Here is a 24,278-nt window from a genome sequence, read left to right as displayed (position 1 = left end):
AGTTGCCGAGTAAGTGTGGAGCTACTCAGAAACTGCTAAGAAGTGTCTAATCGCAATTTTGCTAATCTTTCGTTCGCAATTTTGATAAGCTAAGATTCACTCCCAGTAGGCGGCGGCTTAGCGTGTGCAAAGCTGCTAAAAGCAGCTTGCGAGCGAACAACTCGGAATGAGGGCCAATATGCATTATAAATATTATTTCACAGTTCTGTTAATGCCAGATTCCCTTTACATATACTGTATGTAGCCGATCTTACAAGAAATAGGAGCACGGTTTCCATGGAGTTATGTATTATCTGTCCGTATCAAAATTCACATTGATGGTTAGTTTGCTAGATGAGCATTAAAACATTCAGGATGACATGATCTGCTAGTATGGCGTCTATTCTTTACGTGGCTCACGGTGGAGTCCCAGTAACTGGGCTCATCACGCTGACGTTGCTTTCTTTAGATAGGAAATTAGATCTTGCCGTTCATTCTTCTTTTTGACACCAGCAAAAATGATCTTGGTTCCCAGTATATACTTCTTGGGGTTCTCCAGATATTCTAACAGAGTATCCTCCCCCCAAACAATTCCTGTGGCAAACAACAGGTAAGGTTAGGGGATTACAGATGACATGCACCTGGTTTGCCGATGACACTCAAAATAAACCCTAATGCATACCTCCCAACATGACCCTCTCCAGGAGGGACACAATGCTCTGCTTCTGGACTTTTTCTCTTAATGTATGATTGCTGGCACCTGTGTTGAACAGGTTAATGGATAAGAAAGGTATTTCAGTACAGGTGATTGCAATCATACATTAAGAGGGAAGTCCAGGAGCAGAGCATTGTGTCCCTCCTGGAGAGGGTCATGTTGGGAGGTATGCTAATGGGGGGGTGTAATAGAGTGCGAGAACCAGGAAGTGAGGGACTTCAGAGTTCTCATGCATTTTTAAAGCGGCACTAAGTTACACTGCAAAACCACTCTTGTTTTGTCATGTACCTGACTGCCGCTTTAAAAATATGTGAGAACTCGGACGAAGTCCCACCCTTCCTGGTTCTCGCACTCTATTATATTACCCCCCCTGGTTTCTGTGTTACTTCCTGTATTTGTCGAATGTAAATATTATTAGTAGATGGATGTATCATATTATTATTATTATTACTACCATATTTTTCGTAGGGTTGGTATGTTGCTAACCTTGTCTACGGAATGAGTCGGTAGAGCCTGATTCAGAGTTGTACACAAGTCTGTTTTGCAGAAGGCTATTGTGATGTTTTTGCACTGAACATATGTATGAAACAAGCATATGCTACTTGGGCCATTCATAATCTCAGCCGCACATTCACTGAATGGGTGTAATTGGGCATTTGCACATAAGCCAAGTGTTGAGGGCATGACAGTTGCTAAAAAGGAATTATGGGAAAGAGACCAGACATAAGAGCTTGTTAACTAACACTGGGCTCTATTCAACAAGCAGGCACATGGGGGGTCATTCCGAGTTGTTCGCTCGCAAGCTGCTTTTAGCAGCTTTGCACACGCTAAGCCGCCGCCTACTGGGAGTGAATCTTAGCTTAGCAAAATTGCGAACGAAAGATTAGCAAAATAGCGAATAGACACCTCTTAGCAGTTTCTGAGTAGCTCCACACTTACTCGGCATCTGCGATCAGTTCAGTGCTTGTCGTTCCTGGTTTGACGTCACAAACACACCCAGCGTTCGCCCAGACACTCCTCCGTTTCTCCAGCCACTCCCGCGTTTTTCCCAGAAACTGTAGCGTTTTTTCACACACACCCATAAAACGGCCAGTTTCCGCCCAGAAACACCCACTTCCTGTCAATCACATTACGATCACCAGAACGAAGAAAAAACCTCGTAATGCCGTGAGTAAAATACCTAACTGCATAGCAAATTTACTTGGCGCAGTCGCACTGCGGACATTGCGCATGCGCATTAGCGACTAATCGCTCCTTTGCGAGAAAAAAATACAGAGCGAACAACTCGGAATGACCCCCATTGTCAGGTGCACTCAGAACTTGCACAGTGACGCAAAATATGATGTCCCCTCACTCTCGCGATTAAGCAACTATAAATGAGCTAATCAGCATTATAAATAGTGATGTGTACCGGAAATTTTTCGGGTTTTGTGTTTTGCTTTTGTATTCGGTTCCGCGGCCGTGTTTTGGATTCGGACGCGTTTTGGCAAAACCTAACTTAAATTTTTTTGTCGGATTCTGGTGTTTTTTTCCAAAAAAAACCCTCAAAAACAGCTTTAATCATAGAATTTGGGGGTAATTTTGATCCGATAGTATTATTAACCTCAATAACCATAATTTCCACTAATTTTCAGTCTATTCTGAAAACCTCACACCTCACAATATTATTTTTAGTCCTAAAATTTGCACCGAGGTCGCTGGATGACTAAGCTAAGCGACCCAAGTGGTAGGCACAAACACCTGGCCAATCTAGGAGTGGCACTGCAGTGTCAGGCAGGATGGCACTTAAAAATATTGGCCCCAAACATCACATGATGCAAAGATAAATAATAAAAAAAGAGGTGCAAGATGGAATTGTCCTTGGGCCCTCCCACCCTCCCACCCACCCTTATCTTGTATTAACAGGACATGCACACTTTAACAAATCCATCATTTCATCGACAGGGTCTGCCACACGACTGTGGCTGAAATGACTGGTTGGTTTGGGCCCCCACCAAAAAAGAAGCAATCAATCTCTCCTTGCACAAACTGGCTCTACATAGGCAAGATGTCGACCTCATCATCCTCCAATTCCTCACCCCTTTCATTGTGTACATCCCCCTCCTCACAGAGTATTAATTCGTCCCCACTGGAATCCACCATCACAGGTCCCTGTGTACTTTCTGGAGGCAATTGCTGGTAAATGTCTCCACGGAGGAATTGATTATAATTCATTTTGATGAACATAATCTTCTCCACATTTTGTGGAAGTAACCTCGTACGCCGATCACTGACAAGGTGACCGGCTGCACTAAACACTCTTTTGGAGTACACGCTGGAGGGGGGGGGGGGGCAACTTAGGTTAAATAAAGTCAGTTTGTGCAAGTGCCTCCAAATTGACTCTTTTTCCTGCCAGTATACGTACGGACTGTCTGACGTGCCTACTTGGATGCTGTCACTCATATAATCCTCCACCATTCTTTCAATGGTGACAGAATCATATGCAGTGACAGTAGACGACATGTCAGTAATCGTTGGCAGGTCCTTCAGTCCGGACCAGATGTCAGTTTTCGCTCCTGACTGCCCTGCATCACCGCCAGCGGGTGGTTTTAGAAATTTGATCCTTTTCCTGGCCGCTCCAGTGGCTGTAGAAAATGAAGGAGGAGCTGTTGGCGGGTCACGTTCCACTTGACTTGACAATTGTCTCACCAGCAGGTCTTTGAACATCTGCAGACTTGTGTCTGCCGGAAAGAGAGATACAACGTAGGCTTTAAACCTAGGATCGAGCACGGTGGCTAAAATGTAGTGCTCTGATTTCAACAGATTGACCACCCGTGAATCCTGGTTAAGCGAATAAAGGGCTCCATCCACAAGTCCCACATGCCTAGCGGAATCGCTCCGTTTTAGCTCCTCCTTCAATCTCTCCAGCTGCATCTGCAAAAGCCTGATGAGGGGAATGACCTGACTCAGGCTGGCAGTGTCTGAACTTACTTCACGTGTGGCAAGTTCAAAGGGTTGCAGAACCTTGCACAACGTTGAAATCATTCTCCACTGCGCTTGAGTCAGGTGCATTCCCCCTCCTTTGCCTATATCGTAGGCAGATGTATAGGCTTGAATGGCCTTTTGCTGCTCCTCCATCCTATGAAGCATATAGAGGGTTAAATTCCACCTCGTTACCACCTCTTGCTTCAGCTGATGGCGGGGCAGGTTCAGGAGTGTTTGCTGGTGCTTCAGTCTTCGGCACGCGGTGGCTGAATGCCGAAAGTGGCCCGCAATTCTTCAGGCCACCGACAGCAACCCTTGCACACCCCTGTCGTTTTTAAAAAAATTCTGCACCACCAAATTCATTGTATGTGCAAAACATAGGACGTGCTGAAATTTGCCCACATGTAATGCACGCACAATATTGGTGGCGTTGTCCGATGTCACAAATACCCAGGAGAGTCCAATTGGGGTAAGCCAATCTGCAATGATGTTCCTCAGTTTCCGTAAAAGGTTGTCAGCTGTGTGCCTCTTATGGAAAGCGGTTATACAAAGCGTAGCCTGCCTAGGAACGAGTTGGCATTTGCGATATGCTGCTACTGGTGCCGCTGCTGCTGTTGTTGCTGAGGGAGGCAATACATCTACCCAGTGGGCTGTCACAGTCATATAATCCTTAGTCTGCCCTGCTCCACTTGTCCACATGTCCGTGGTTAAGTGGACATTGGGTACAACTGCATTTTTTAGGACGCTGGTGACTCTTTTTCTGACGTCTATGTACATTCTCAGTATCGCCTGCCTAGAGAAGTGGAACCTAGATGGTATTTGGTACCGGGGACACACTATCTCAAGAAATTCTCTAAGTCCCTGTGAATTAACGCCGGATACCGGACGCACGTCTAACACCAAAACAGCTGCCAAGGCCTGAGTTATCCGCTTTGCAACAGGATGACTGCTGTGATATTTCATCTTCCTCGCAAAGCACTGTTGGACAGTGCAAGTTGTCTTCCGACTTCCCCTCTGTTACGATCCTGATGCTCAGGACAGGGGAGATCTTATGCAGTAAGTCCAGAGCACCAGGACGTGATGCTGGGATAGGGAAGTGGAATGGAAATAGCCCCTAGCACCCTACCTCCGTTGTCTTACCCGTGTTGTCTATTCACGCCTGAATGACTATGGTTTCTTGGGCCCACGGCAGCCGCGTTTGAAGGGCGGATTATGTCTGCCCAACTCCGATGCCCCCCGGTCTTAGTTGGAGACAAGGCGTGAACTGAGACAGGGTAATAACAAGGGGACCTCTAACTGAAACAACCAAGCTAGGGGCTACTAACTACCTAAAAACTAAACGTATGTGCGGCACGCCGCCAAAGGAAAAGAACTACAAAGGATACCACTGTCCACTCCCCCACACGGCACCGCCGAGTTCCGGGGAGGACAGTGAAAGCGGAAACCTCCGCAAAAGCACCAACTCAAAGAAACGCAAATACTAAGCGGCCTAGGCCGCAACACGCGGCAGAAGCCGCTACTCACGAAACCGGGCGAGAACCCCAGATGACAGTAACAGGTTCACAAGGACCAGAAGGATTCCCAGGACCGGCTTCAGAACTCCAGAATACAAGAGGGCAGGGAGCAGGATCGACCAGATGCAGCTGACCAGGAACAAACTTCTACAAGGCAGGAACAGCATACAGGAAGCTATCACCGGCGTTTGTGTGAGACACTGAGGAGGCATATAACAGGGAACCCTCCAATGACAGTACAGAGCCTAATTGATAAATGTCGTGCTGCTGCCTTGCTGCACGACCAGGGGAGAATAGGTGAGTAATCTTATGGCAACGGGGAACGCGGTCCACCTGTGGCGTCCCCGTTGCCATGGATCCGGCAGCCCTGCACGCACGGCGTCCTAGCGTTGCCAGGGACCCGGCGGCTATCGCGCGCATGGCGTCCCGGCGTTGCTAGGCGTCGTGCGTAAGCAGGGAGAGAGAGAGGCGCGGCGGCCGTGACCGCTGCTCTGTCAGGGCACGGCCGAACCCCGCCGCGCCTAACAGTACCCCCCCTTGAGGAGGGGTTAAAGAACCCCTAGAGCCGGGTTTCTGAGGAAACTCCTGAAAGAATATCTTCTTAAGTTTAGGAGCATGTAAATCCTTATCCAACACCCAAGACCTTTCTTCAGGGCAATTACCTTTCCAGTGGACCAAAAAATAAAGCCGGCCACGAGAAAGCTTAGAATCTAAAACCTTCTCCACCAAGAACTCTTGTTGCCCCTGAACATCCACCGGAGATCTACCCTGGGAAGTCCTCCGAGGAAATCTCCTGGAAGAAAAATACTGTTTCAAAAGGGTACAGTGAAAAGTATTGCCAATTTTGAGTGATCTCGGCAGACGTAGCCGAAAAGCAACTGGGTTGACTTTCTTAATGATAAGGAATGGTCCAATAAATTTGGGTCCCAATCTAGCCGAGGGTTGTCGGAGCTTGATGTTGCGAGTTGACAACCACACCTTATCTCCCACCTTAAAAGTGCAAGGACGTCGGAGCCTATCAGAAAATTTCTTTTCTCGGAAGGCAGCTTTCTTCAGGGCAAGGTGCACCTTTCTCCAAACCGTTCTGAGATGGGAGGTTAAGGTCAACGAGGAGACTGGAGAATGAGGGAAAAAAGAGTTGGCTCTAGGATGAAAGCCAAAGACCGAAAAGAATGGGGACTCCTTGGTGGAAGAATGACAAGAGTTATTATAGGCAAATTCAGCTAAAGGAAGAAATTCAGACCAATCATTCTGAAGTTTGTCCGAATACAACCGTAAATACTGTTTTAACGACTGATTAACTCGTTCGGTTTGTCCGTTAGATTGTGGATGGTACCCAGATGTTAAAGAGAGTTTCATATTTAATGAGGCACAAAAACGTTTCCAGAAACGGGCGATGAATTGCGGACCCCGATCAGAGACAATATCCCTGGGCAACCCATGGAGCCTGAACACATGGCGGAGAAACAAGACTGCCAACCCTTGAGCAGAGGGTAATCGGGGAAGAGCAATGAAGTGAGCCATCTTACTAAAACGATCTACTACCACCCAAATGACTCGAAATCCGGCTGAAAGAGGAAGGTCCACCACGAAATCCATGGATATATGTGACCATGGCCTGAGAGGAACGGCTAAAGGTATGAGTTGCCCGATCGGCAACGAACGAGAAACCTTATGCTGTGCACAAACCTGACAGGAATGGACAAATTCCCTTACATCTTTAGAAAGATTAGGCCACCACACCGAGACTAACTCCAAGGTCTTAGTGATACCTGGATGACCAGAGACTTTGTTGTCATGAAACTCAGCTAAAACAGTGCCTCTCAGAAATTCAGGGACGAAGAGACGATCAGCAGGAGTAAGTTTGGGAGCCTGCCGTTGAAGCTGGACTAACTGAGTAAATAAATCCTGTGTGAGGCCTGCCCGGATGACAGATGATGGAACTATGGGGGTAGTAGCAGGATGGTTATTGTGAACCGGAAGAAAACAACGTGACAGGGCATCAGCTTTCGTATTCTTGGAACCGGGCCTGAAGGTGATAATAAACCTGAAACGAGTAAAAAACAATGCCCAACGTGCCTGCCGAGCATTAAGCCGTTTAGCTGACTCAATATACTGCAGGTTCTTATGGTCTGTAAACACTGTAATGGTATGCCTAACTCCCTCCAGCCAATGCCTCCACTCCTCGAAAGCCCATTTAACTGCCAGCAATTCTCGATTACCAACATCATAGTTGGATTCTGCGGAGGAGAATTTCCTGGACATGAAGGCACAAGGGTGTAATTCCTGAGACTCCGGATCTTCCTGAGAAAGGATAGCCCCCACTCCAACCTCTGAGGCATCTACCTCGACTATAAAGGGGAGCTCCGGGTTAGGGTGCCTGAGAACAGGAGCCAAGACAAAGGCCTGCTTCAAGGCCAGAAAGGCAGACTCAGCTTCAGGCGACCAATTGGAAGGGTCCGCTCCTTTTTTAGTCAATGCTACTATAGGAATGACCAAATCAGAAAAGGTATGAATGAAACGCCTATAATAATTTGCAAACCCTAAAAAGCGCTGAATTGCTTTTAAATTCGTGGGTTGCGCCCAATTAAGGATGGCCTGGAGTTTTTTCGGTTCCATGAAAAAGCCCTGGGGAGAAATAATATACCCCAAGAAGGACACTTCTGTGATGTGGAAATCACATTTCTCCAGTTTAGCGTATAAATGATTCTCCCGTAGTTTTTGAAGGACCAGTCGCACATGGGTAATATGTTGTTCCATAGACTCAGAGTTAATCAAAATGTCGTCTAAGTAAACGACTACGAACCTCCCTAGAAAGTCACGAAGAACATCATTAATAAGGTCTTGAAATACCGCAGGAGCATTTGACAGCCCAAACGGCATCACCAGGTATTCATAATGACCCGACTGTGTGCTGAAAGCCGTCTTCCACTCATCCCCAGATCTTATTCGGATGAGATTGTAAGCTCCTCTAAGATCGATCTTAGAGAAGATAACGGCAGAGCGTAACTGATCAAACAGTACTGAAATCAATGGCAAGGGGTAGGTGTTTTTAACAGAAATTTTATTCAGAGCCCGAAAATCAATACATGGTCTGAGCGACCCATCTTTTTTCTCAACAAAAAAGAACCCTGCACTCAATGGAGACTTCGAGGGCCTAATGAAGCCTTTTTTCAGGCTCTCCTGAATATAATTATCCATAGCCGTGGTTTCCGGCCCAGACAGGGCATATAATCTCCCTTTAGGTAAAGTGGCACCTGGGATTAAATCAATAGCGCAGTCATAGGACCGATGGGGAGGCAGAATGTCCGCATTACCCTTGGAGAAAACATCGGCAAAATCCTGATATTCCAAAGGAATAAGTTCTGGGGTAACTGCCGCAACCCGGACTGGATGGGAAATACACTCCTTTACACAAAAGGGACCCCATTGGGAAATCTCCCCAGACCTCCAATCTATGGTGGGATTATGAAAGGCAAGCCAGGGGTGACCCAAAACTACTGGAACTGCCGGACAATGTGTAAGGTAAAATTCTATTTTTTCTGAATGTAGGGCCCCCACTGTCAGTTGTACTGGAGGTGTGCGGTGAGTAATTACCCCATTGGAAAACGGACCACCATCCAAGCCGTGCATGGTGATGCGTTTATCCAAAGGTATCTGCGGAACGCCTAAAGCCTTAGCCCAACCTAAATCCATGAAATTTCCTGCAGCTCCACTGTCGATGAAGGCCGACACCAACGAACTGAGGCTACCAAAGGAAATCTTTACAGGAACTAATAAAGAATCATTAGAGGAGATTAACTGCAGACCCAAGTGAACCCCTTCACAATTCACTTGGTCAGAGCGTTTCCCGGCTTATTCGGGCAACTACGTGCGATATGTCCCTTGCCACCACAATACAAACAAAGACCAGAATTTAACCTTCTGGTTCTTTCCTCTGGGGACAGCCGGGAGAGACCCATTTGCATGGGCTCCTCGACGTCCTCAGGAAAAGTATTTACACATGGACTAGGCCTAAAAGTTGTTCCTCTTCCAGCCCTCCGCTCTCGGAGACGACAATCAATTTTAATAGCGAGCTCCATGAGTTTGTCTAGAGTCTCAGGAGCGGGGTACTGAAGGAGACTGTCTTTAATAACTTCAGACAAACCGAGGCGAAACTGACTGCGCAGGGCCGGGTCATTCCAGCCACAGTCGTTCGACCAACGGCGAAACTCGGTACAATACGCCTCTGCAGGATTTTTACCTTGCTTAAGGGCACGCAGGGGGCTCTCAGCTGATGCTTCCCTATCTGGGTCATCATATAAAAGGCCTAAGGACTTAAAAAAGGTGTCTACTGATAACAAGGCAGCATCATCCGCTCTTAGCCCAAAAGCCCAGGTCTGTGGATCACCTTGGAGTAAAGACATCACAATCCCGACCCGTTGAGACTCAGTACCAGAGGCCCCCTTAAACGAAAATAAAGCTTACAAGCTTCCTTAAAATGATAGAAATCTTTTCGGTTACCCAAAAAACGGTCAGGTAAATGCATTTTTGGTTCTGGAACCATACTCGGGGAGGCTCGCAAAAGATCTTCCTGCGATCTCACCCGAAGAGTAAGGTCCTGAACCATCTGAGTTAGTTTCTGAATCTGGTTGACCAAAAGCTGACTGGGATTTGGCCCTAAAACTGCCGGATTAATGAGGCCGAATTTCTAGGCCCACCAATACAAAGGAAAAAAAAATTATACCCCTTTTTGTGGGCCGGTGATAATGTTACGATCCTGATGCTCAGGACAGGGAAGATCTTATGCAGTAAGTCCAGAGCACCAGGACGTGATGCTGGGATAGGGAAATGGAATGGAAATAGCCCCTAGCACCCTACCTCCATTGTCTTACCCGTGTTGTCTATTCACGCCTGAATGACTATGGTTTCTTGGGCCCACGGCAGCCACGTTTGAAGGGCGGATTATGTCTGCCCAACTCCGATGCCCCCCGGTCTTAGTTGGAGACAAGGCGTGAACTGAGACAGGGTAATAACAAGGGGACCTCTAACTGAAACAACCAAGCTAGGGGCTACTAACTACCTAAAAACTAAACGTATGTGCGGCACGCCGCCAAAGGAAAAGAACTACAAAGGATACCACTGTCCACTCCCCCACACGGCACCGTCGAGTTCCGGGGAGGAAAGTGAAAGCGGAAACCTCCGCAAAAGCACCACCTCAAAGAAACGCAAATACTAAGCAGCCTAGGCCGCAACACGCGGCAGAAGCCGCTGCTCACGAAACCGGGCGAGAACCCCAGATGACAGTAACAGGTTCACAAGGACCAGAAGGATTCCCAGGACCGGCTTCAGAACTCCAGAATACAAGAGGGCAGGGAGCAGGATCGACCAGATGCAGCTGACCAGGAACAAACTTCTACAAGGCAGGAACAGCATACAGGAAGCTATCACCGGCGTTTGTGTGAGACACTGAGGAGGCATATAACAGGGAACCCTCCAATGGCAATACAGAGCCTAATTGATAAATGTCGTGCAGCTGCCTTGCTGCACGACCAGGGGAGAACAGGTGAGTAATCTTATGGCAACGGGGAACGCGGTCCACCTGTGGCGTCCCCGTTGCCATGGACCCGGCGGCCCTGCAAGCACGGTGTCCTTGCGTTGCCAGGGACCCAACGGCTATCGCGCGCACTGCGTCCCGGCGTTGCTAGGCGCCGTGCGGAAGCAGGGATAGAGTGTTAGGGTCTCCTGCTCTGTGCTGCCACGTCATCATGGCAACCGGGAGACAAGTGCTAGCGGAGTAACCTGAGCGTAGCTGATACTCCGGTTCGGGTCTTTTGCTGTGCAGTGGTTACAGGCTCTGTGCACGGCAGGGGATCCGGTGCTGGTTTTTGTGCTCACAGTCTTTGAGGTCTGAGTGGGGCGTGGACAGCACCTGCTATATAAACCCTCTTCTCAGGTTAGGCAGATGCTGCTGAATCTTTGTTGGTTAGTCAGCTCCTGAAAGCTAGCTAGTACTGTGTAAACTTTGTATTTGTTTGTTGCTTACTGCAAATAGGCCTTGGGATTTGGTATTACACTCTGCCAATCCAGACCTAGCAGTAAGACTGGAGTTAGTCGTTTAACCTGCTGGGGTTCTTTTGCTACTCTGTGAACCTAGCAAGTTTGCGGCTGTATTCTCAGACTTGCCTTCCAAAATCCTTTCTCACTGTGCAAGGTGTTCAGGTGTCAGTTTAGTGGCAGTAAGCTGAACCAGTGCACTGCAAGTGAGGACTAGGATTGTGGAGACTCTCCTTGTGTCTATTATTCCATCTCTGACCAAGGAGTTTACTGCCACACTCGTTGGTAACCCTTTAGGGTTTTGCTGTTGCCCTTAGCAACAGCATTTCGGGTTCTCTACGTATTTAATCACTACATCTTGCTTCTTTCCATCTGAGCATTCCTAATATTAGGGAGACACCCAGTCTCCTAGCCTTTGGGCTTCTCTGTTCACTTTGTGTTTATTTTGTTACCCTATCACCTTCTGTGTATGTAATGTCATATTCCCCAGTCTGTCTGTGAGTTCATTTGTTTTGCATCCCTCACCGTTCAGACACCAGTACATTCCTGCTGGCACTGGTGTGCATAACAGAGAGAGAGAGGCGCGGCGGCCGTGACCTCTGCTCTGTCAGGGCACGGCCGAACACTGCCGCGCCTAACACCCTCTGGGATGATGACCGACTCCCAGCAGCAACAACAGCAGCGCCAGCAGCAGTAGGCGTTACACTCAAGGATTATTATTTTATTATTAGCAGTTTCTTATATAGCGCAGCATATTCCGTTGCCCTTTACAAAAAGAACAACCGTTATAGAACAAAACTGGGCAAAGACAGACAGACAGACAGAGGTAGGAAGGCCTTGCTCGCAAGCTTACAATCTATAGGAGAGGACTCATCAGACTTGGCAGTGACATGGCCTGCAGGACTATTGGCGTTCCTATCTAAGGAGGAAATTGACACTGAGGGAGTTGGTGGTGTGGTTTGCAGGAGCTTGGGTACAAGAGGAAGAAGGGATTTAGTTGTCAGTGGACTGCTTCCGCTGTCACCCAAAGTTTTTGAACTTGTCAATGACTTCTGATGAATGCACTCCAGGTGACGTATAAGGGAGGATGTTCCTAGGTGGTTAACGTCCTTACCCCTACTTATTGCAGGTTGACAAAGGCAACACACGGCTTGACACCAGTTGTCCGCATTTCTGTTGAAATAATTCCACACCGAAGAGGTGATTTTTTTGGTATTTTGACCAGGCATGTCAATGGCCTTATTCATCCCACGGACAACAGGTGTCTCCCCGGGTGCCTGACTTTAACAAACCACCTCTACATCAGAATCCTCCTTGTCAATTTCCCCCTCAGCGCCAGCAACACCCATATCCTCATCCTGGTGTACTTCAACAGTGACATCTTCAATTTGAATATCAGGAACTGTACTGTGGGTGCTCCTTCCAGCACTTGCAGGGGGCGTGCAAATGGTGGAAGGAGCCATCTCTTCCCGTCCAGTGTTGGGAAGGTCAGGCATCGCAACTGACACAATTGGACTCTCCTTGGGGATTTGTGATTTAGAAGAATGCACAGTTCTTTGCTGTGCTTTTGCCAGCTTAACTCTTTTAATTTTTCTAGCGGGAGGATGAGTGCTTCCATCCTCATGTGAAGCAGACCCACTAGTCATGAGGAACATAGGAGAGGGCTCTAGCCGTTCCTTGCCACTCTGTGTCGTAAATGGCATATTGGCAAGTTTACGCTTCTCCTCAGACGCTTTTAATTTAGATATTTGGGTCATTTTACTGAACTTTTGTTTTTTGGATTTTACATGCTCTCTACTATGACATTGATGGCATTTCATCGTCTCTGCCATGACTAGTGGCAGCAGCTTCCGCACTAGTGGAAGTGGATCTTGATCTTTTCCTATTTTACCCTCCACATTTTTGTTCTCCATTTTTTAATGTGTGGAATTATATGCCAGCTGCTAGATACAGCAATGGACTACTGTACTGTACTACTATATACTGGGCGTCACCACAATGTAGAACTGTACTACTATATACTGGTCACAACAATGCAGCAGATATTGAGCACTGATCAGGATACTAGAACTGAGTCTGACACTGAGCTGCAAGATACAGCAATGGACAACTGTACTGTACTACTATATACTGGTGGTCACCACAATGCAGCACTGTACTACTATATACTGGTCCCCACAATGCAGCAGAGATATTGAGCACTGATCTGGAGAATAGAACTGAGTCTGACACGGAGCTGCAAGATACAGCAATGGACAACTGTACTGTACTACTATATACTGGTGGTCACCACAATGCAGCACTGTACTACTATATACTGGTCCACACAATGCAGCAAAGATATTGAGCACTGATCTGGAGAATAGAACCGAGTCTGACACTGAGCTGCAAGATACAGCAATGGACAACTGTACTGTACTACTATATACTGGTGGTCACCACAATGCAGCACTGTACTACTATATACTGGTCCCCACAATGCAGCAAAGATATTGAGCACTGATCCGGAGAATAGAACTGAGTCTGACACGGAGCTGCAAGATACAGCAATGGACAACTGTACTGTACTACTATATACTGGTGGTCACCACAATGCAGCACTGTACTACTATATACTGGTCCACACAATGCAGCACAGATATTGAGCACTGATCTGTAGAATAGAACTGAATCTGACACTGAGCTGCAAGATAGAGCAATGGACAACTGTACTGTACTACTATATACTGGTAGTCAACACAGTGCAGCACTGTACTACTATATACTGGTCCCCACAATTCAGCAAAGATATTGAGCACTGATCAGGAGAATAGAACTGAGTCGGACACTGAGCTGCAAGATACAGCAATGGACAACTGTACTATACTACTACATACTGGTGGTCACCACAATGCAGCACTGTACTACTATATACTGGTCCCCAAAATGCAGCAAAGATATTGAGCACTGATCCGGAGAATAGAACTGAGTCTGACACGGAGCTGCTAGATACAGCAATGGACAACTGTACTGTACTACTATATAGTTGTGGTCACCACAGTGCAGCACTGTACTACTATATACTGGTCACCACAATGCAGCAAAGATATTGAGCACTGATCCGAAGAATAGAACTGAGTCTGACACTGAGCTGCAAGATACAGCAATGGACAACTGTACTGTACTACTATATACTGTGGTCACCACAATGCAGCACTGTACTACTATATACTGGTCCCCGCAATGCAGCAAAGATATTGAGCACTGATCCGGAGCATAGAACTGAGTCTGACAAGGAGCTGCAAGATACAGCAATGGACAACTGTACTGTACTACTAAATACTGATGGTCACCACAATGCAGCACTGTACTACTATATACTGATCCCAACAATGCAGCAAAGGCATTGAGCACTGATCTGGAGAATAGAACTGAGTCTGACATTGTGCTGCAAGATACAGCAATGGACAACTGCACTGTGTTAGGCGCCGCGGTCCGGGACTTCCTCCCGGCCCGGCGCCTAGCAACTAGGGACGCCGAGCGCGCTGAGCCGCCGGGTCCCTAGCAACGCTAGGACGCCGTGCGCGCTGAGCCGCCGGCTCCCTAGCAACGCTAGGACGCCGCCGCCGGGACCCTAGCAACGGGGACGCCGCGGACGGCCCGCGTTCCCCGTTGCTGGGTTGATTATTTAACTGTGCACACAAGTTTTCTGGTCGTGCAGCAAGGCAGCTGCACGACATTCATTGTAATCAGGCTCTGGACTCTGATTGGAGGATTCCCTGCTAAATACCTTCTCAGTGCCTCACACAGACGCCGGTGATAGTGTCCTGCATGCTGCTCATGTTGGTGAACGTCTGTTCCTGGTCTGCTGTGCCCGGTCATTCCAGTCCTCTGAGTTCCTGAGTCTTGGTGTTTGTCATCTTATCCCAAGGAGTTCTCCTGGTCCTCAGTTACCTGTGACAGTCTTTAGAGGATCTCGTTTGGTTTCGTGAGTGGCGGCTCTGCCGCGTGCTGCGGCATAAGCCGCTTTATATTGTGTTCTGGTTTTGGAGCATTTGCGGAGGTATCCGCTTCCACAGTCCTCTCCGGAACTCGGCAGTGCCGTGTAGGAGAGTGGACAAGTGGAGTATTTTGGTTGTTCTTTTCCCTGGCGGTAATCCGCTCATACTTTAGTTTTAGGTTTGTTAGTAGCCCCTGGCCTTGTTGTTTAGTTAGAGGGCCCCTTGTTATCACCCTGTCTCGGTTCACTCTTTGTCTCTCATTAAGACCTGAGGGGGCATCGGAGTTGGGCAGACGTAATCCGCCCTTCAAACGCGGCTGCCATGGGCCCAAGAAACCATAGTCTCGCAAGAGTGTACTGACAGCACGGGCGAGACAACGGAGATAGGGCGCCAGGGGCTATTCCCATTCCTTTCCCCTTTCCCAGCATTACGTTCTGGTATTCAGGTCCTTTCATATAAGATCACCCCTGACCTGAGTATTAGAATCATAACATTATCACCGGCCCAAAAACTTTAAAAAAAAAAAGGGGGTTTTACATTTTTTCCCATTCAGTTTTGGTAAGAGTTAACCGGCTTCATGAATCCGGCAGGGTTAGGACCAAATCCCGGTCAGCTTTTAGTTAACCAAATTCAAGAACTTACTCAGATGGTTCAGGACCTTTCTCTTCGGGTGAGATCGCAGGAAGATCTTTTGCGAGCCTACCCGAGGGTGGTCCCAGAACCAAAGATGCATTTACCCGACCGTTTTTCGGGTAACCGAAAATATTTTTTTTAATTTTAAAGAAGCTTGTAAGCTATATTTCTCTAACGTCCTAAGTGGATGCTGGGACTCCGTAAGGACCATGGGGATTAGCGGCTCCGCAGGAGACTAGGCACAACTAAAGAAAGCTTTAGGACTACCTGGTGTGCACTAGGCTCCTCCCACTAAGACCCTCCTCCAGACCTCAGTTAGATTTCTGTGCCCGGCTGAGCTGGATGCACACTAGGGGCTCTCCTGAGCACCTAGAAAGAAAGTATATTTAGGTTTTTTATTTTCAGTGAGATCTGCTGGCAACAGACTCACTGCAGCGAGGGACTAAGGGGAGAAGAAGCGAACCTACCTAACAGGTGGTAGTTTGGGCTTCTTAGGCTACTGGACACCATTAGCTCCAGAGGGATCGACCGCAGGACCCGACCTTGGTGTTCGTTCCCGGAGCAGCGCCGCCGTCCCCCTTACAGAGCCAGAAGCACGAAGAAGGTCCGGAAAATCGGCGGCAGAAGACTTCGGTCTTCACCAAGGTAGCGCACAGCACTGCAGCTGTGCGCCATTGCTCCTCATGTACACCTCACACTTCGGTCACTGATGGGTGCAGGGCGCTGGGGGGGGGCGCCCTGAGGGCAATAAATAACACCTTGGCTGGCAAAATATACATCATATATAGTCCCAGAGGCTATATAGATGTAAAATTACCCCTGCCAGTATCACAGAAAAAGCGGGAGAAAGTCCGCCGAAAAGGGGGCGGGGCTTCTCCCTCAGCACACTGGCGCCATTTTCTCTTCACAGTGCAGCTGGAAGACAGCTCCCCAGGCTCTCCCCTGTAGTTTTCAGGCTCAAAGGGCTAAAAAGAGAGGGGGGGGGGCACTAAATTTAGGCGCAATATATGTATACAAGCAGCTATTTGGGGAAAAATCACTCAGTTATAGTGTTAATCCCTGCAATATATAGCGCTCTGGTGTGTGCTGGCATACTCTCTCTCGGTCTCCCCAAAGGACTTTGTGGGGTCCTGTCCTCAGTCAGAGCATTCCCTGTGTGTGTGCGGTGTGTCGGTACGGCTGTGTCGACATGCTGGATGAGGAAGGTTACGTGGAGGCGGAGCAGAGGCCGATAAATGGGATGTCGCCCCCTGTGGGGCCGACACCAGAGTGGATGGATAGGTGGAAGGTATTAACCGACAGTGTCAACTCCTTACATAAAAGGCTGGATGACGTAACAGCTGTGGGACAGCCGGCTTCTCAGCCCGCGTCTGCCCAGGCGTCTCAAAGGCCATCAGGGGCTCAAAACAACGCCCGTTACCTCAGATGGCAGACACAGATGTCGACACAGAGTCTGACTCCAGTGTCGACGAGGTTGAGACATATACACAATCCACTAGGAACATCCGTTACATGATCTCGGCAATGAAAAATGTGTTACGCATTTTCTGACATGAACCCAAGTACCACATAATAGGGGTTTTATTTTTGGGGAGAAAAAACAGCCACTGTTTTGTTCCCCCATCAGATGAATGAATGAAGTGTGTAAAGAAGCGTGGTTTCCCCCGATAAGAAACTGGTTATTTCTAAAAAGTTACTGATGGCGTACCCTTTCCCGCCAGAGGATAGGTCACGTTGGGAGATATCCCTTAGGGTGGATAAGGCGCTCACACGTTTGTCAAAAGGTGGCACTGCCGTCTTAGGATACGGCCACCTTGAAGGAACCTGCTGATAAAAAGCAGGAGGCGATCCTGAAGTCTGTATTTACACACTCAGGTTATATACTGAAACCTGCAATTGCCTCAGCATAAATAGTGCTGCTGCAGCGTGGTCTGACACCCTGTCAGATAATATTAATACGCTAAGACAGGGATAATAATATTTGCTAACATTGAGCATATTTAAGACGTTGTCTTATATATAAAGGATGCACAGAGGGATATTTGCCGGCTGGCATCCAGAATTAATGCAATGTCCATTCTGCCAGGAGGGTAGTAGAAACCCGGCACTGGACAGGTGATGCTGCATTTAAAAGGCACATGGAGATTCTGCCTTATAAGGGTGAGGAATTGTTTGGGGATGGTCTCTGGGACCTCGTATCCACAGCAACAGCTGGGAAGAAATTTTTTTACCTCAGGTTTCCTCACAAAAGCCTAAAGAAAGCACCGTATTTTCAGGTACAGTCCTTTCGGCTTCAGAAAAGCAAGCGGGTCAAAGGCGCTTCCTTTCTGCACAGAGACAAGGGAAGAAGGAAAAAGCTGCACCCGTCAGCCAATTCCAGGATCAAATATTTTCCCTCGCTTCCTCTGAGTCCACCGCATGACGCTGGGGCTCCACAGGTGGAGACAGGTGCGGTGGGGGCGCGTCTCGGGAACTGCAGGGATCAGTGGGCTTGCCCACAGGTGGATCCCTAGGTTCTGCAAGTAGTATCACAGGGATACAGGCTGGAGTTCGAGACGACTCCCCCTCGCCGTTGCCTCACATCAGCCTTGCCTGCTGCCCTCGGAGAAAGGTAGTACTGGCGGCAATTCACAAGCTGTACTTCCAGCAGGTGAAATCAAGGTACCCCTCTTTCAACAAGGCCGGGGTTACTATTCCAAAATGTTGTGGTACCGAAACCAGACGGTTCGGTGAGACCCATTCTAAAATTGAAATCCTTGAACACTTATATACGAAGGTTCAAGTTCAAAATGGAATCGCTCAGGGCGATTATTGCAAGCCTGGAAAATTTCAGGGTATCACTGGACATCAAGGATACTTACCTGCATGTCCCTATTTACCCTCAAAAATTGTGGTACAGGATTGTCATTACCAATTCCAGACGTTGCCGTTGGTCTGTCCCGGGCACCGAGGGTATTTACCAAGGTAATGGCCGAAGTACTTATCCCGTACTTGGACGATCTCCTTATAAAGGCGAGGTCCAGGGAGCAGTTGTTCGTCGGAGTAGCACTATCTCGGGAAGTGCTACAACAGCACGGCTGGATTCTGAATATTCCAAAGTCACAGCTGGTTCCTACGACGCGTCTACTGTTCCTGGGTATGGTTCTGGACACAGAACAGGATAAAAAGGGTTTCTCCCGGAGGAGAAGTCCAAGGAGTTGTTGTCTCTACACAGAGACCTCCTAAGACGTATACAGGTATCGGTGCATCTATGCACGCGAGCCTTGGGAAAGATGGTAGCTTCTTACGAAGAATTTCCATTCGCCAAGTCCCATGCAAGGATCTTCCAGTGGGATCTGTTGGACAAGTGGTCCGGGTCGCATTCTCAGATGCATCGGCGGATAACCCTGTCTCCTAGGGCCAGGGTGTCGCTGTGGTGGTGACTGCACATCTTCTAGGGGGCCGTAGATTCGGCAAACAGGACTGGGTCCTGGTGACCACGGATGCCAGCCTTCAAGGCTGGGGGGCAGTCACACAGGGAAGAAACTTCCAAGGCCTATGGAAAAGTCAGGAGACTTCCCTACACATAAATGTTCTGGAACTTTGGGCCATTTACAATGCCCTAAGTCAGGCTAGACCCCTGCTTCAACACCGGCCGGTGCTGATCCAGTCAGACAACATCACGGCGGTCGCTCATGTAAACCGACAGGGCGGCACAAGAAGCAGGATGGCGATGGCAGAAGCCACAAGGATTCTCCGATGGGCGGAAAATCATGTGTTAGCACTGTCAGCAGTGTTCATTCCCGGAGTGGACAACTGAGAAGCAGACTTTCTCAGCAGACACGACCTCCACCCGAGAGAGTGGGGACTTCATCCAGAAGTCTTCCAAATGATTGTACACCGTGGGGAAAGGCCACAGGTGGACAGGATGGCGTCCCGCCTCAACAAAAAGCAACAAAGATATTGCGCCAGGTCAAGGGACCCTCAGGCGATAGCTGTGGACGCTCTGGTAACACCGTGGGTGTACCAGTCGGTGTATGTGTTCCCTTCTCTGCCTCTCATACCCAGGGTAATGAGAATAATAAGAAGGAGAGGAGTAAGAACTATACTCATTGTTCCGGGTGGCCAAGAAGAGCTTGGTACCCAGAACTCCAAGAAATGATCTCAGAGGACCCATGGCCTCTGCCGCTCAGACAGGACCTGCTGCAGCAGGGGGCCTGTCTGTTCCAAGACGTACCGCAGCTGCGTTTGACGGCAGGGCGGTTGAACGCCGGATCCTGAAGGAAAAGGGCATTCCGGAGGAAGTTATCCCTACGCTATTTAAAGCTAGGAAAGAAGTGAACGCAAACCATTATCACCGCATATGGCGGAAATATGTTGCGTGCTGTGAGGCCAGTAAGGCCCCAAAGGAGGAATTTCAGCTAAGTCGCTTTCTGCACTTCCTACAAGTCAGAGGTGACTATGGGCCTAAAATTGGGTTCCATTAAGGTCCAGATTTCGGCTCTATCGATTTTCTTCCAAAATAGAACTGGCTTCACTGCCTGAAGTTCAGACTTTTGTTAAGGGAGTTCTGCATAGTCAACCCCCGTTTGTGTCTCCAGTGGCACCGTGGGATCTCAACGTAGTGTTGGATTTCCTGAAGTCGCATTGAGTTGAGCCACTTAAATCCGTGGAGCTACAATACCTCAAGTGGAAAGTGGTCATGCTGTGGGCCGTGGCGTCGGCCAGGCGTGTATCAGAATTGGCGGCTTTGTCATACAAATGCCCTTATCTGTATTTTATATGGATAAGGCGGAATTGAGGACTCGTTCCCAATTCCTTCCTAAGGTGGTATCAGTTTTTCATGTGAACCAACCTATTGTGGTGCCTGCGGCTACTTGGGACTTGGAGGATTCCAAGTTTTCTGGACGTAGTCAGGGCCCTGAAAAGTATATGTTTCCAGGACGGCTGGAGTCAGGAAAACTGACTCGCTATTTATCCTGTATGCACCCAACAAGCTGGGTGCTACTGCTTCTAAGCAGACTATTGCTCGCTGGATCTGTAGCACGATTCAACTTGCACATTCTGCGGCTGGAATGCCACACCCTAAATCTGTGAAAGCCCATTCCACGAGGAAAGTGGGCTCTTCTTGGGCGGCTGCCCGAGGGGTCTCGGCTTTACAAATTTGCCGAGCTGTTACTTGGTCGGGTTAAAACACTCTTGCAAGAGTCTACAAGTTTGATACCCTGGCTGAGGAGGACCTAGAGTTTGCTCATTCGGTGCTGCAGAGTCATCCGCACTCTCCCGCCCGTTTGGGAGCTTTGGTATAATCCCCATGGTCCTTACGGAGTCCCAGCATCCACTTAGGACGTTAGAGAAAATAAGATTTTACTCACCGGTAAATCTATTTCTCGTAGTCCGTAGTGGATGCTGGGCGCCCATCCCAAGTGCGGATTGTCTGCAATACTTGTATATAGTTATTGCCTAACTAAAGGGTTATTGTTGAGCCATCTGTTGAGAGGCTCAGTTGTTATCATACTGTTAACTGGGTATAGTATCACGAGTTATACGGTGTGATTGGTGTGGCTGGTATGAGTCTTACCCGGGATTCAAAATCCTTCCTTATTGTGTCAGCTCTTCCGGGCACAGTATCCTAACTGAGGTCTGGAGGAGGGTCTTAGTGGGAGGAGCCAGTGCACACCAGGTAGTCCTAAAGCTTTCTTTAGTTGTGCCCAGTCTCCTGCGGAGCCGTTAATCCCCATGGTCCTTACGGAGTCCCAGCATCCACTACGGACTACGAGAAATAGATTTACCGGTGAGTAAAATCTTATTTTTCGTTTAAGGCCTAGTTCCTCTGGTACTGAATCTCAGCGGGTTGGGATTATTATGTCGTTACTCCAGGGGGATCCACAGACCTGGGCGTTTGGGTTAAAAGCTGAAGATCCTGCTTTGTTATCTGTAGACGCCTTTTTTAAATCATTAGGTCTGTTGTATGATGACCCAGATAGAGAGGCGTCAGCTGAGAGTCACCTGCGTGCTCTCAAACAAGGTAAAAATCCAGCAGAGGTGTATTGTACCGAATTTCGCCGCTGGTCGAACGACTGTTGCTGGAATGACCCGGCCCTGCGCAGTCAGTTTCACCTCGGTTTATCTGAACTTATTAAAGACAGTCTCCTCCAGTACCCCGCTCCTGAGACTCTCGATAAACTCATGGAGCTTGCTATAACAATAGATCGTCGTCTCCGAGAGCGGAGGGCTGAAAGAGGAACAACTGTTAGGCCTAGTCCTTGTGTTTATACCTTTCCAGAGGACGTCGAGGAGCACATGCAGATGGGTCTCTCCCGGCTGTCCCCAGAGGAAAGAACCAGAAGATTAAGTTCTGGTCTTTGTTTGTACTGTGGTGGTAAGGGACATATTGCTTGCAACTGCCCGAACAAGTCGGGAAACGCTCTGACCAAGTGAATTGTTAGGGGGTTCACTTAGGTCTGCAGTTTATCTCCTCAAATGACTCTCTCTTAGTCCCTGTTAAGATTTCCTTTGGCAGCCTCAGTTCATTGGTGTCGGCCTTTGTCGACAGTGGAGCTGCAGGAAATTTTATGGATTTAACTTGGGCTAAGGCCTTAGGCATTCCACAGATACCGTTGGATAAACGTATCACCATGCACGGGTTAGATGGGGGTCCGCTTTCCAATGGGATAATTACTCACCGCACACCTCCAGTATTACTTACAGTAGGAGCCTTACATTCTGAAGATATAGAATTCTACCTTACACATTGTCCGGCAGTTCCTGTAGTTTTGGGTCACCCTTGGCTTGCCTTTCATAATCCCACCATTGATTGGCGGTCCGGGGAGATTTCCCAATGGGGTCCTTTTTGTGTTAAGGAATGTATTTCTTATCCAGTCCGGGTTGCAGCAATCGTCCCAGAGCTTATTCCTGTGGAATATCAGGATTTTGCCGATGTGTTCTCCAAAGGCAATGCGGACATTCTGCCTCCCCATCGGTCCTACGATTGTGCAATTGAGTTAGTACCAGGTGCCACTTTGCCTAAGGGGAGATTATATGCCCTGTCCGGGCCAGAAACCACGGCCATGAATAATTACATTCAGGAAAGCCTTAAAAAAGGTTTTATTAGGCCTTCAAAATCTCCGTTGAGTGCAGGATTTTTCTTTGTTGAGAAAAAAGATGGGTCACTTAGACCATGTATTGATTTTAGGGCTCTGAATAAGATCTCTCTGATAAACACCTATCCTTTGCCATTAATTTCAGTGCTTTTTGATCAGTTACGCTCCGCCGTGATCTTTTCGAAAATTGATCTTAGGGGAGCTTACAACCTCATCCGAATAAAATCTGGGGATGAGTGGAAGACGGCTTTCAGCACTCAGTCGGATCACTATGAATACCTGGTGATGCCGTTCGGCCTGTCAAATGCTCCAGCAGTTTTTCAAGACCTCATTAACAATGTTCTCCGTGACTTCCTTGGGAAGTTTGTGGTCGTTTATCTTGACGACATTTTGATATACTCTGAGTCTATGGAACAACATGTTACCCAGGTGCGTCTGGTTCTTCAAAAATTACGAGAGAATCATTTATATGCCAAGCTTGAGAAGTGTGATTTTCACATCACAGAGGTGTCTTTCTTGGGGTACATTATTTCTCCCCAGGGATTTTTCATGGAACCGAAAAAACTCCAGGCCATCCTTAATTGGGCGCAACCCACTAATTTAAAAGCAATTCAGCGTTTTTTAGGGTTTGCTAATTATTATAGGCGGTTCATTCATACTTTTTCTGACCTGGTCGCTCCCATAGTAGCTTTGACTAAAAAAGGAGCAGATCCCTCCAATTGGTCGCTTGAAGCTGAGTTAGCCTTCCGGGCCTTGAAGCAGGCCTTTGTCTCAGCTCCTGTCCTCAGACATCCTAATCCGGAACTTCCCTTTATTGTGGAGGTTGATGCCTCAGAGGTTGGAGTGGGGGCTATCCTTTCTCAGGAAGATCCGGAGTCTCAGGAGTTACATCCTTGTGCCTTCATGTCCAGGAAATTCTCCTTCGCTGAATCAAACTATGACGTTGGTAATCGGGAATTACTGGCAGTAAAATGGGCTTTCGAGGAATGGAGGCATTGGCTGGAGGGAGCTAGGCATACTATTACTGTTTTTACGGACCATAAGAACCTGCAATATATTGAATCAGCTAAACGGCTTAATGCTCGGCAGGCACGTTGGGCATTGTTTTTTACTCGGTTCAGGTTTATAATCACCTTCAGGCCTTGTTCCAAGAATACGAAAGCTGATGCCCTGTCACGTTGCTTTCTTCCGGTTCACAATAGCAATCCTGTTACTACCCCCATAGTTCCATCTTCAGTCATCCGGGCAGGCCTCACACAGGATTTATTTACTCAGTTAAACCAGCTTCAACACCAAGCTCCTAGACTTACTCCTGCTGGTCGTCTTTTTGTCCCTGAATTTTTTAGAGGCACTGTTTTAACTGAGTTTCATGACA

General features: G+C 48.1%; 1 pseudogene; it reads right to left on the bottom strand.

Moving 5' to 3' along the window:
• Positions 1-424: 424 nt before the first annotated feature.
• LOC134943401 (cytochrome c, somatic-like) overlaps positions 425-24,278 on the bottom strand; it is a 36,505-nt pseudogene continuing 12,651 nt past the window's right edge.

This window comes from Pseudophryne corroboree, chromosome 7, assembly GCF_028390025.1.
Source record: "Pseudophryne corroboree isolate aPseCor3 chromosome 7, aPseCor3.hap2, whole genome shotgun sequence".
Classification (NCBI taxonomy): domain Eukaryota; kingdom Metazoa; phylum Chordata; class Amphibia; order Anura; family Myobatrachidae; genus Pseudophryne; species Pseudophryne corroboree.
Note: the sequence above shows the minus strand (reverse complement) of the source record. Positions and strands in the feature narration are given on the sequence as shown.